General features: G+C 37.4%; 1 pseudogene; it reads right to left on the bottom strand.

Moving 5' to 3' along the window:
- Nucleotides 1-3,842: 3,842 nt before the first annotated feature.
- Nucleotides 3,843-4,373, bottom strand: LOC101570981 (annotated as a pseudogene).
- Between the last annotated feature and the right edge of the window lie 9,533 nt (nt 4,374-13,906).

Here is a 13,906-nt window from a genome sequence, read left to right as displayed (position 1 = left end):
AAAGAAAATATGAAATGAAAACCTTCAAATAGTTACTTAGCATTTGGATGTAGGATATCCTCCAAATTAATTTGTAATTTTGCAGGAGCGAGACAGAGGTAATAGAGGTAGTGTTCATCAATAGATACCCGATGTTACAATGTAGACATGATCCCATTTTATAAAAATATAATGATTGTGGTATTGGTAATGTAGTCCAAACTGCTATGGGACTTTTTCCCCTTAAATTTCACAGTACAACTTTTTGAGTGGTAAAATAATAATCCTTCCAATACCAAAATATTGACTGAGAGATTCAAACTTTATTCCTTGTTACCTGTCTAACATTTATATGGCGATAAACATCTAGATATCATATATTTTTGACTAGAAAAACAAATAAGATGAACAAACACAATCAAGACTCAACTAAAGACCTTTAGTTGAGTGACCTTTCCTTTCAATTATTTCCATCTCCTTAATAGTCCACAAAGGACAGACTTTGTTATACCTTCAGCATCCCAAGGACATTTTTTAGAGATGCAACTGGAGAAAGTATAATTGGTTGTGAACTGGGTCGGCGTAGCCGTCACCTGAGTAATCCATAAGACTGATGAAAAAGCTCTAGCTTCAGAAGATTGGTACCACTGAGGAGAATAGTGTAGAGGCTCTAAGTACTGTTGAGTTCAAACAGCTTAAGAGCTTTTCATGTTTGATTCCTATTCCCTTCCCTCACATATCCAGGGATTATTGCTAAGGTAGATTGAAGTGTGTTTTGGAGTAAGATTCTCTTTTGCATGACTTTTTCTTTTTCAAAACCTTTGATTTATTTAGTCTTTGCTTTCAGGAAAGTGCGTCTTTGTTTCACATTTCCTGGTTGATGGATTTTGCTCTTACATGAATCTGCACCATCAGATTGCATTAGTCACGCTGCATCATGTTGCACTAAATCAAGTAACACAACATGACTACTAATATTGTGTAGTGTAAGAACATGTCTCACTCGGGACTGGGGAAAATGAGATTTTTCTCAAAACAGCTGCTTCTGCATTTATTCAATAAAACTTTTCACCTTGGAAACTGTGTTGTTTGCACTGTAAGCGTTTTCATTGGTAATTCTGAGGTATATTTTAAAACCTATTTTTTTTTTTTTTACTCGAATGCCAGTAGATACTCATGATTTCACGAAAGTTTTCAATAATGAAATAAATTATATAGGACAGTGCAGTGAATGTCTACTATCTCACTATTTAGACAATGCATAAAGAATATAAGCAGAATGTTCCAGAAGACTTATCCAAAGGATAGAGCATGACGAACCAATAGATTTCCGTACTGATCTAGTTGTCTGTTCTCACCCCAGCATTCCCTTCTGTAATGTGATTCATGGCAGCAAAGAAGCAGGCTGCCTGGCGGCATCATCTCTCTGTTTCTGCGAAGCTTCCCCCAGTGATTTCTCCCTACATCTCTTCCATACCTCTGCGGCTATTGCTCTAGCATCATGAAGCTTGACGAGAATCAAGGATAATCCTGCTTTCTCTCAAAAAAAGTTGCACCCAAAAAGTAATCCTTGATTTCTTCTAGAAATAAATCTCTTCCTATGCCAAAAGTTGATCCTTAGTTGCTGTTAGGCAAGAATCCATATCATTATCGACTGTTACTGGTCTGTGGATGTAGCATACAATAATAGTATCTTGAGTGCATCTAAATTGCTTAATCATCCTTATTTCTGTGAATTTTCTTTCTTTTTTGTAACAGTGAAACAATGCTCTCAAAATTACTTGGACAGTGTTTTCCTCATCATTGATCTACTTAACCTAGCATATTATAGATTAAGAGTTTTCAGGTTTTAGATGAACATTGAACATTAAAATCACTCTCAGAGTGTCAGCGAGATAGCTCAGCAGACTAAGCACCTGAGTAGGCAAGCCCAGGGGCCAGGGTTTGATTCCTGACCCCACATGCATTGTCAGCCCTGCCCAGCCCTGCACTGATCCAGTGATAGAGTTCAGGCAGTAGCACACGCCTATGATTCCAGGGCTGGGCAGGCTGAAAACATGAGGATCACTATGAGTCTTAGTAGTGGGACCCTTTATCAAATACATGAATGAAAAAAATTAAAAAAAAAATCACTCCCAAAAGCAGTACACCAGATGCTCTCTCCTATTGTCTTTCTTTTCTTTATTTTTCATTTCTTCTACTGTCTCCCCCAGTGTATCTTCCTGACATCTAACAAAATTGCTTTATGTCTATCAAAATACAATGTGCATGTTGCAAAAAGGGCTTTCAGTGAAACATACCAGTTCACAGCCTCACTACTTCCATTCCTGAGGTATACTCACCCCAAGAACTGTTACTAGTCTTTTCCAGATATTTCTGCATGTCTAGTAATGGTGGAATCATATTTCTATTCCGGTGTTCTCATACATTAGTTTCTTATCATTGAAGACAACTTAGTTAATTTAGGAAATATTCCTTGCTCTCCTAAGGCCCTATGCCATTGTAAAAATATTTTCCTGTTATTGCTGAACTTGGTAACATGAGGGACAGTACTTAAGCCTTTATATTTCCTTATGGCAACTATGGACAGCTTGTCAAGCTTTGCTTTGTAGGATGAAGGTGTGAATGTATTTTTCTCTTTCTTTGCTGTTCTGACCCTTTTTTACTTCTGCATTTCTACTCTTGTGTTGCCATTGTGGATAAATGTTTGTATTTTTTATAGGCATAATTTTATGGTGATTTCATTTCATTCAAGTGTCTACCATATATGCAAATAGCTTATAAAAGCAAATTAATGAAGGGAATTTTAGATAAGGAGAAGAAATAGTTAAATAAATTGTTTGCTATTTCCAGAAACAAAGGTACATATCTATTCAGATTAGAAATGTTCACTGAAGCTGAACAGAATAAGTAAAAAGGTACACTCTGAGGAGAAAGCTAATTTGTTGAATGCTGTTAAGGACAATAAGAAGAATCTTAGAAGAGAATATGGAGATGAATTATAAATTTAAAACTTTTAAAATTTATATATTTTTTCTGTGTTTTAGGGAAATGTCTACAGGGTGTTCAGGGTCTCACTACTAGATCAGACTCATAGTGATTCTCCTGTTTACAGCCTCCCAAGTGCTGGGATTACCAGTGTGTACCACCACTCCCAGTCTTTAATTTATATTTGTAAGGAGAATAAAAAATAAGATCCAGAATTTCACTAACAAAATAATAAGGATTCGACAATGGTTGTTATATTGTTTATTGTTGTCTTCAAATTAGGTGCTCAGATTGCCAGATATAGGCATGAAAAATTGGTCAAAAATATTAAAAAGAAGAAAATTTTAAGCATGTATGATTCCTTTCAACAGGCCAGTAGAAGTCGGCAGCACAGTGATCCAAGCTCTCCTGTGTATATTCATATCTATGCTCCCTCACTTTCTTTTTCTCCTCCCCCCCCATCCCAGTTGTTCCTTCCCTTTAAATAATTTCTTTTTTTTTTTCCAGAAGTGATCAAAAAGCTTGTATTTAAAATTCTTTTTAAAGGCACATTAAATCAATTCTCATAAGAGTAGGCAGGGATCAGGAGTAGGAACAAAAGATTATCCCACTTTCCCCAACATACACTAGTGTCATTTTTCAAATTTACACAGATTTCCTTTCTAGTCCCCTTTTTTCTCTTCTGAAAGGATTTCAAATTCATCATGTTAAACAATGTTCTTGGGGTTAGGGCTAGGGTTCTGTGCTAGCAACAGTGGAAGGATGTCCTGCAGTCCTTTTTTAGGGCCACTCTACTGCCCACCAACTCCTCCCTTACAACACGAGGTGGTTTCATTTGCACTCACGGACTTCTGTCCATCCTGAGCTGTCTGGCTCTAGGAAGGGCCCTTCACACCAACAGTCACTGAGCTGTGGGGGCGGGTCCCTGCCACTGACCTGTGCCGGTTTTTATTGCGTTTTTTATGGCTGCTAGGATAACTTCCTGAGGAAGTGGAAGCAGCACCCTTCTGGGGCTTCACTCTCTGCACAGATCCATCCAGATCCTCAGGGTCCTCCTGGCTGGGCTCATTTTCCTGATTGTGGAAGTCCGGAGAAGTGTCCCTTTCTGTCTCACTTCCTGGCTTCCTCTTTTGAGCTGGTCCTGAACTCCTGCCAACACACTTAGAGCAGCTGCCGACGTGACTGAAGATTTACTGCAGAGCCGCTCGGATCATTTTTGCTGTTGGAGTTTTTTTGGTTGGTCGGATAGCGATCCCAGCCACGAATAATATTGTCATACATCTGAGTATCTTCCAGGTAGCTTCCTTCAAAAGCATAGATCTGTCTCTCCAAGTTTGCCAGTGTTTCCGCCAGCTCCCGCCGGGTGTCCGGGATCTGCTGCGGGCCGCCTTGTTGTGCATCGTCATGTTGGGCTCCCTTTAAATAATTTCTGTTCCTTTCACAATATTTACCGTGCCTTTCAAATTGTATTTACTTTTTCAGGCTCTTACACTAGGGAGACAATACAATGTTTACATATGTGGGTCTGCTTTATTTCAGTTATGTGTATGTTCTCTAGTTGCATTTATTTACTTATAAAAGCCTCGAGTTTATCTTTTATATAGCTGAGTAATACCCCATTGTGTAACAATACCACCTCTCGTGGTAATCCACTCCTCAATTGATCGGGCATTTGGATTATTTCCAACATTTAGCTATGACAAATTGTGCTGCTATAAACATGGATATCTATCTATCTATCTATCTATCTAGATATAGATATAGATATAGATATAGATATAGATATAGATATCCATGGTGAGATTTTTTAGTTCTTCTGAAAAATTACCCAGGAGGGGAATAGCTGGGACCTCTAATCCTAGATTTTTAAGAAATCTCCACCCTTATTGCCCTGGTAGTTGCACCAGTTTACACTCTTACCAACAGTGGAGAAGAGCTCTTTTCCTCCACAGCCCCTCCTGCATTTGTTATTGGTTAACTTCTTGATGACAGCCGTTCTTGGTGGGGTGAGATGGAATTTCAGTGTTGTTTTAATTTGCATTTCTTGAATGACCAATGATGTGGAATATTTTTCATATATTTATTTGCCATTTGTGTTTCTTCATCTGAGAAGTGTGCTGCATACTATTTCCAATATTCTTTTAGAAGTTAGGGGTATGTCAGACAAAACAAGCAAAGTTCTGAAGCAAAACTTCAGGGAGTTTTTTTTTTTTTTTAACATGGGAAACGAAAACACATAAACTACAAAAGGGCCAGTTAATATGAAAGATGGTGATAAGTGCTTTAGGAAAACAAAAAGAATAGAGGAACCACAAGGAATAATGAGGTTGGTAGGGAGTCTAGGGATGAAAGCACATATTTATAAATTAAATCTAAAAGTAAAAATCAGTAAGTATGCCTTTAGCTTTATAGATTAGAGTGAAATGAAAATGAAATTTCCTTGCTATGTCTCAAAAATGTAGATCTATATGCCTATACATATTTATGCAAGTGAATATCAGTTTAAAATATAGAAATTTATTCAAACTCAAGAGAAACAAACCACAGGCCAAAAAAGGGAGGTCTATGGTTTCAAATAAGTGGTTATGTCCCCTCCAAAGCAAATATTTGGTTTTAGAAATGAGAGGAAGATCCCTAAGGTGTGGTCAGAAATAAGGAAGGAGATGGAGGCTTGTATAGGCTTTTGGGATTGTGGGAAGAAAGGCAGCCATGCAGAACTTGGCAGTAGTTACAGAGTCCTCCCCAGTTGTCACTATCAGTGCCATCTAGAGAAATAAATGAGGCAAATGTGGGTCAAATAGCAGAAAAGATTCACTTGACTAAGTCTTAAATACTAAATTTTTGACAAAAATGAAAAGTATACAGCAAACTTTTCATGTAAAAGTCTGAAAATGAACTAAGCATGAAAACTCAGGCTTGCAAAGAGAGGAAATTGCCAGTGAATGACAGAAAGACACATGAAAGACCAAATTACATAAATAGTGGAAAGAAAAAGTATGCTGGTTGAACGGGGAAGAGAGAAAGACCAGTATAAAAAATGAATGGTGAACTATCTTTGGTTAAAGAGAATCACAATATTTAAGGGATAAGAAAGCAAATCACATAGAAACAGATAATTAAACCTAAAATATGAAAGAAGTAAACACAAATAATTAGCTCTAATGTATTTTTTTGTTTCTAATATATGTTTAGTGGGCACCTTTAATTTATTTATTTTATTTTGTTTTTAAATATATTTAGTATAGGGTCTACAGGGTCTTAATACACAGGTCAGACTTGTGGTGATCCTTCTGTTTTCAGACTCCCAAGCACTGAGATTACAGGAGCATGCCACCACACTCAGTCTCAATCCCTGTCTCACGGCACCCTGGGGGCAGGGCCAGCATGGCATGAGGTGCCAGGGATCAAACTCCATTCCCTGTGCTTGCTTAAGCAGGTGCTTAGTTTGCTGAGCTGTCTAGCCAGCCCTCCTTAATTTTATTATTATTATTTTTTTTCATAACCTGGGATTGAACTCAGGCCCTTGCGCCTGCCAGGGAAGCACTTATTCCACTGAGCCATATCCCCGGCCCCAATTTTATTATTCTTAATTAATAAATATAAATTACATTGATTTTCCCTTTTCTTATATTTCACTTGTATTTATTCTATTCTCTGTCTCCCTCTGTTTCTCTGTTTTTCTCTCCTCTCTCTCTCTCTCTCTCTCTCTCTCTCTCTCTCTCTCTCTCTCTCTCTCTTTAGGTGGAGATACCATTCAGTGGCATAAGCAAAGATACTTGTAACACTTTTTTGAAGTATCACAGTATATTTTTGGTATCTATATACTAGTGAAATATATTTTATTTTGGATAATGATTTACTGCCCACATACAGAAGAATGTTGCACAAGGCAGTGGCAACTCTCTTGAAGAGATTATGTTTGGGCTTTACATTCATTTTTTTTTTCTTACAGAATTCCATCTCATTTACTACCTTGAGGCATTTGCTATTAAACAAACTACTTTTGTTGCTTTTGTGTATGCTTGGAGGATTACAGCTTCATTCTTTTGTCTTCCAGGTGCAGGCTTTTGAAGTGACATTGGCTAAGCATATCTCTCCTATCACTTGGTGTCCATTCAGGGCTACTTTTCCTGCTTTTATTCAGAATACAGATACTTCCCTTGACACACATCAGCACTTCCCAGAAGACATATTGCAGATCTTTACCTCCAACCAGCTGCTTTACTGCTGTCCCTTAAATTCTTTTTATTTTTATTTTTATTTTTTGTGGAACCGGGGATTGAACTTAAGCCCTTGTGTTTGTCAGGGAAGCACTTATTCTACTGAGCCATCTCTCCGGGCCCCATCTCTCCGGCCCATCTCTCCGGCCCTTGTGTTTGTCAGGGAAGCACTTATTCTACTGAGCCATCTCTCCGGCTTACTGCACTAGAGTTTAAAGCACTAGAGTTTAAATAGGACCATTTCTTTTTGGAACTTAAGCTCACTCTTCAGCTTCATTGCAGCAGCTCTTTTTCATGTAGTTACTAGAGTCTCATAATAATTCATAATTGTTCTCCACTCACGTAATCTGAAGTCCCATCAAGCTCACCTCTCTACTTCTCATTAAGTTGGTTAGGCAATTACTTATTTTCAGATGAATATTAGAACAGCTATTGAATTAATGAGGTTAAGAGACTCTAAAGAAATAAGTATTCCAAAAATGGGAGCAGGTTGTGAAGAGACAGCATTCTTTGTTTCCCATGCTTCGCAGATACTCTGGTTCTGCTTCAGCTGCAGCCTAAGGCTGTGCTCCATACACTGTCTTTACAGGCTGAAGGATCGCTCCTCCTCTAAAACATGTGGATCTCAAACGCATGGCAAAATAGGACACAAGAATTTTGTCATTTTTCTCCGTAGTTTTCAAAATGGCCATACTGTACTAGTAGCGATTAACACAGTAAGTCGCAGGGCAAAAGGTGGTGTCAGCCTTTACAATGGATAGGTCACTGGAGGGAGAAAACGGTATGTGATTCAGCAATAATCCAGTCCAGCTAACCTCAGCTACTGATGCTTCTATTGTGGTGTCTATTCAGCTTCTCTTGTATCTAAAGTATTTGAAAATATGTGAACCATTTTATGCTTTTTCTTCATCTTTTTTCATACTCCAGTAACCCCAAACATTGTGCTGATTGACCTAAATATGTTTGCATATGCGTCATCTTCTATATCTTGGCTACTTCGACCTAGTTATGTCTTTCTCTCTCTTAAGGTATTAAAATCTAGCAACTGTTCTCTTTGCCCTCCGTCTTGTGATCCTATGTGTACATTTTTAGCACAATCACCTATTGATCATGACGTTCACCTCCTAAACATCTGAGACCTTGTGGAGGGAAGAGGCCTTCCTAAGATGAGCTCTGTCTCCTTTCCAACCTCGTTCTTCTTCATCGCTGTGCTGTCTGGAGTGCTTCCCACATGCCCTCTCATCCACTTGTTTACATAATTTCTGCTCATTTCATGAGGGATCTCAAGCAGCACTCTCCTTGGAAGGACCTGTCTAAGTTTTCCAGCCTTGTGCCAGTCCAGAAATACAGAATGTAAACTATGATTATCCACTTAAGGTACTTGTGATACCAATTTTTATGAGCCTCTTCCTCATTGGACTGTAAAATTTTAAGTGATAGGGCACAAATTGCTTCTCAGCCTTTGGCTCAACTCATGATGGAGACAGGGATGGGACTGAATTTAGCTTTATATCCCTTAAGGGGTAATGATTACAAATTAATAATCTTTGTACTCAGGTATCAAATACAGTATCAGTACAAAATAAATCACTAATAAATTTGCTTAATAAGTAAATAGAATTAATCCAAAAAGACAGCACTATCCTTAAACCCCCAAAGCCACAATATCAGTGGGTAAGGAATTAATTTATACTTGACTTTAATCAGGTATAATACACAGAATGGCTTGTATAAATTTTGTTTGAAATTGTAGCAAAAGTGAGATGCACAGTAGTCTCAGTAGTTTCTTTCATTCCCCCTCATAATCAAAGCTCCAACTGATGGACTTAATAATATTCCAAGGAGATTTGCTCACTCCATAGATTCTGTTTTTATCTATAGAAATTTGTAGAAAGTGTTTCTCTTAGTTCAGTCTCCCTGGCATTGAAAGGCATAGGTAATTGGAGTCATGACTAAAGCACCCTTCATATATGTATAAGCACAAGACATGTTAACTGGAAAAGTACATATGCAATTACAGACCGTGCAAACTCCACCTCTGCCACACAAACTACCTGTCATGTGACACACCTTCTAGTTGGTGGCACACAGGAGATGGCAAGGACAGATCTTCAGTATCTCTTGTCCTGCTCTGGTTTGGAGCAGTAAGCCTTTGTACATAGGTGACTTATTTTCTCTAGAGAAGGTAGTCACCGACCAATAATGTTATATAACTGACTCTATGGAAACATGATCAAAATTAAGAGCAAGGATGAAAGTTTAAAAGATGAGAAAGTCCCAGTGTAGAAACATTAAGCCTTGCACGTAAGTTCTTATTTAATAATCAGTAATATACTAATAAAAGTTCTTAAATTATACTACATATATTTTTACAGCTTCAAAACTAGTTTGAGTTCAACATGACTTAGCCAGATAAAATACTCTGCTCACTTTGGTTAGAGTATTTGTCTCTTTAGCTACATCAGAAGATCTCTAAGGCTTCTGTATTCCTTTGTACAACCTCAAATACAAAACACATAATTCCAATTTCCAGTGATGTTAATTCCTTTATGTAATAAAACTTTTTAATCCTCTATTTTAGGCATTTAACAAACCTGTTACAAAGCCTGTTATAACTACTACCATACATGATGCAGTAGTGAGCAAGTCTCACATTTTAGGAGAAAGAATTAGATAACAAATTACTATAACATCCATCAGAGTGTGACAAGAAGCATAAAGAAGCTTGAAAGGGCAGGAAGGTAGCATCGGACGAAGCATCTCTGAGAGGTGTGCACACGTGCACTGGGTGAAGCAGAGTGAGTCCTGGTAAGAAAATCGGGGCAGAGGCATCAAGGCTGAAGCAGGATGCAGGAAGGCACTACAGCAGAAGCCTGCCTACTGCGCATGTGTGGCTGGTGGACAAGAAGTAGGCAGAAGGATCTAGGCCTTGAGGCCTTTGTTCACCATGATAAAAATTTATTTGTACTTTGAGTGAGCTAAGTGTGCTGCACAAAGATGTTGAGCAAGCAATGACCCTGTAAGTAAAGGACTTGGGTGTCTGTGTAGAAGACATGTCGTTAGAAGTTTGTGAGGATCTGCCTTCCTTACCCCTCTCTGCACTTGAGAAGTGATCAAACATTTAAACTCATTTAGTAAGCAAAAGGGCTAATGTCATCGATTATCGCACGCTTCAGTAACCTTAATGTAATTGTATAACACAAAACAGTATAGAAGACTGAACTGAGAAAATATTATTTTTCCATTAATCACTGGTGACAGAAAAGAGTGAGGGAGAACACACATCATGCTAAATGATTTCTAAATATAAAACAGTATTTTTACTTGAGTAAAAATAGCTCACATAGCCCATACAGTTTCTTAGTTCCTACTACAGTATTATTGTTAATAAGAGAAGAGTACTCCGTCTCATCATATGCCCTAACATCCATTACGGCTTCAATATCTAATTGAATTTCTCCTCGTGCAATTTACACAGTACAAATAAAGGTGTGGATATGTCTGAGTGAATAATGGGCCATTTGATGTTGCTATGCAATGCGTTGCATTTCTTATAATGTCAGTCATTATTCTATTTGATGTGTATAGCTTTCTTGGATTGACACATTTAAAATTAATGAAGCATTTGTCCTCTTTGTGAAGCAACTAATAAGGAAATTTTACACTAATGAACTACGGAGAAAAGCAAAAGGAATCCATGTTATTTTAGAGTAGGTATTTCCTGAGTTCTAGGACATCCTAACCATTACTACAAATAATAAGTTCTTTAGAAACAATGATTGATTATAAATTACAACTAAATAAATTAAATGTTATACAGATTTTGATGATAGAGTTTCCTTTCTGGATCTTAAATTGAATACAGGCTTCTACCTAATTGTTTTCTCCAGCGAGAGAATTTATTGGATACCTAGTACTTATTCAGAGCCTTCTATGGTGCCAGCTTCTGAGATAGTCACAGACAACTCTTTTGTAAGTATTCTTCAGTTTGCCCTCAGATCATAATTGATCCCCAAAGTTTCACATGTTCAGATACTAACATGGTGTTAGTGAGGTTTTCTAGTAGCTTCATGTGAATTAGAAGGAACTAACTTAAGGGCATGTACATTAGGATGAAATTTCTCTTTAGCACAAGTAGTCCTGTGATTAGATGGTTTAGAGGGTTGACAGGATTTGGAGACATAAAAAGTTTGCCTCATTTTTCTCATTTTGTTCCTGGATTACATAGCCCCATGCTGTGATACAAGGCTGGCAGATGGAGCCCTGTTTGTATTTACATTGGGATTCTCTCCCCTGAGTACTTTTGTGTAGATCCCAAACTACACAACTGACATCAGATCCCATAGTTAATGGTTCTTGTAGTGGAAAATCTGAGCAAGAAATTATGCAATATAGTATTTACAAAAGAGTTCTCAAAGAATGTGAGAATAGGTTGTTTTTTTAGCTAAGGTATTTTTTTTTTTTTGCTAATTAGGTTGAATAAATTCTTTTACATGTCAAATTATATGTATTTATGAGGTATTATATGATATTTTGCTAATGTATGTAAGAAGAGTAAGCTTATCTAGCTGATTAAATATTTATCATTTATTGGTAGTACATAAATTAAAAATTTCTTTTTCAAAGTACAGAGTAATTTATTGTTACCATAATTACTTAAGTAGGATATGGAACATCAGAACATATATCATATGTAGCCTATCTAACTATGATTTAATAACACCGGAAAACATTTTTCCATCCTTGTTTCTTTAGTACTTTCCCCAGAGCTTTGTAATTTTCTTTCTACTATCAACTTACACGAGATCAACTTTGGAACCCACATATGAGCGCGATCATGCAGCACTTATCTCTCTGAGACAGGTTTATTACACTTAAAACAGTGGCCTTCAGTTCCAGTACTATTGTCGAAAGTCAAAGGAGTTTATCTTTCTTTTTTTTAAATTTTTTTATTTATTTGAGAGAGAGAGAGAGAGAGTGAGTGTGTGTGGTGTGTGTGTATGGCCAGCTCAGCCCACCAGGGGGCGGGGCTGGCTGGCATGTGGTGCTGGGGGATTGAACCGCGGTCCCTGATGCTTTGCTAAACTTGTTCTAAGTAGGTGCTTTAGACCACTGAGCCATCTCTCCAGCCCCTAGTTTATCTTTCTTAATGCTGAGTAGTACTTCATTGTATGTCCCATATTTTCTTTATGCATCAGCTGATATATAGTTGGATAGTTGCAATTTCCTCACTATTGCGAATAGTACCACAGTAAACTCTGGTGTGAAGATGTCTTTTCAGCAATTTGACTTAGTGTTCTTTGTACTTACACCTACTAGTGGGAGGCCTGGATTGTATGGTAGCTCTACTCGTAGTTTTCTATGGAGCTTCTTCAGTGCTTTCCATAGGCGTGATACCTGTTTACCTTTATAGCAATGCTGTGTAAATTCTCTTCTCTCTACACATCCTTGTCAGTCCTTGTCCTTTATTTTTGGTAAGGGCTACTTTAATTGAGGTGATAGAAGGGCTCTTTGTGGTTTTGTTTTTGCATTTCTCTAATGATTAGCAATGATAGGTACTTCTCATATAATTACTACCCTGGGGATGTCTTCTTATAAGAAACATCTATTTACATTGTCAATTTATAAACTGGAATACACACACACACACACTCACACACACACACACAGAACTGTTGAATTAAGTACCTTATATATTCTTGTACTAACTTATTATTAAGTAGTTTGATTCTCATTTCCAAATTGGATGTTCTTCATTTCTTTGGCTAGGATTTTCAGTCCAATGCTAAATAACAGTGTGAAAGTAACTGATATTTTAGATCATGTTTTCTTTGTTTACTATGTAAGACAGACATCTTTATTATGCCAAGATACAGTTCCTTTATATTTAATTTCTCTACTCTTTTCTTTGGAAACAGGGTTTTGCTATATAGTTCAGACTGCACATGAACTCACTGTGTAGCCTAAGCTGGCCTTGAATTTGCAAGCAATCAGGAGTATTGGGACTACAGGCACATGCCACCATGCCTGACTTAAAAAAAAAATTTATTTATTTATTTATTTATTTATTTATTTATTTATGCAGGGTCTCACTACACAGCCCACATTAGTAGAGATCCTCCTGATTTCTGCTCCCTAAGTGCTGGGATTACAGGCGCATGCCACCACACCGGGATTCCATCGCTTACTCAGTGCACCCGGGGGCGGGGCCGGTGTGGCACGTGGAACCAGGGATGAACCCTGGCTCCTGAGCTTACCTAAGCAAGCGCTTAGTCCACTGAGCCTATATTGTCGGCCCTCATGCCTGACTTTTTATAGAGTTTTATCGTGATGCAATGTTGAATTTTATCAAACCATTTTCTGAATTTCTTGGAATGAGCTTATAGGTTTTGTCCTTTATTAACTGGAGGTTGTATATAATTCATATTGACTTGTGAATATTGTGCCACCCTTCCATTCCAGGGATGAATTTGTTTTTCTTTTGTTTTAAAATTTTCTTTTCTTTCTTTCTTTCTTTCTTTCTTTCTTTCTTTCTTTCTTTCTTTCTTTCTTTCTTTCTTTTTTAATTTTTGTAGTCCCAGGGATTCAACTCAGTACCCTGCGCTTCAGGTAGGTGCTTATTCTACTGAGCTATCTCCCTGGCCTCCTGGAGATGCATTTCATTTGATCATAATTAATAATATTTTTTTGTTTATTTATTTTTCTGTATTTTAAGGATG

Source organism: Octodon degus, unplaced genomic scaffold, assembly GCF_000260255.1.
Source record: "Octodon degus isolate 3935 unplaced genomic scaffold, OctDeg1.0 scaffold00004, whole genome shotgun sequence".
Lineage (NCBI taxonomy): Eukaryota > Metazoa > Chordata > Mammalia > Rodentia > Octodontidae > Octodon > Octodon degus.
Note: the sequence above shows the minus strand (reverse complement) of the source record. Positions and strands in the feature narration are given on the sequence as shown.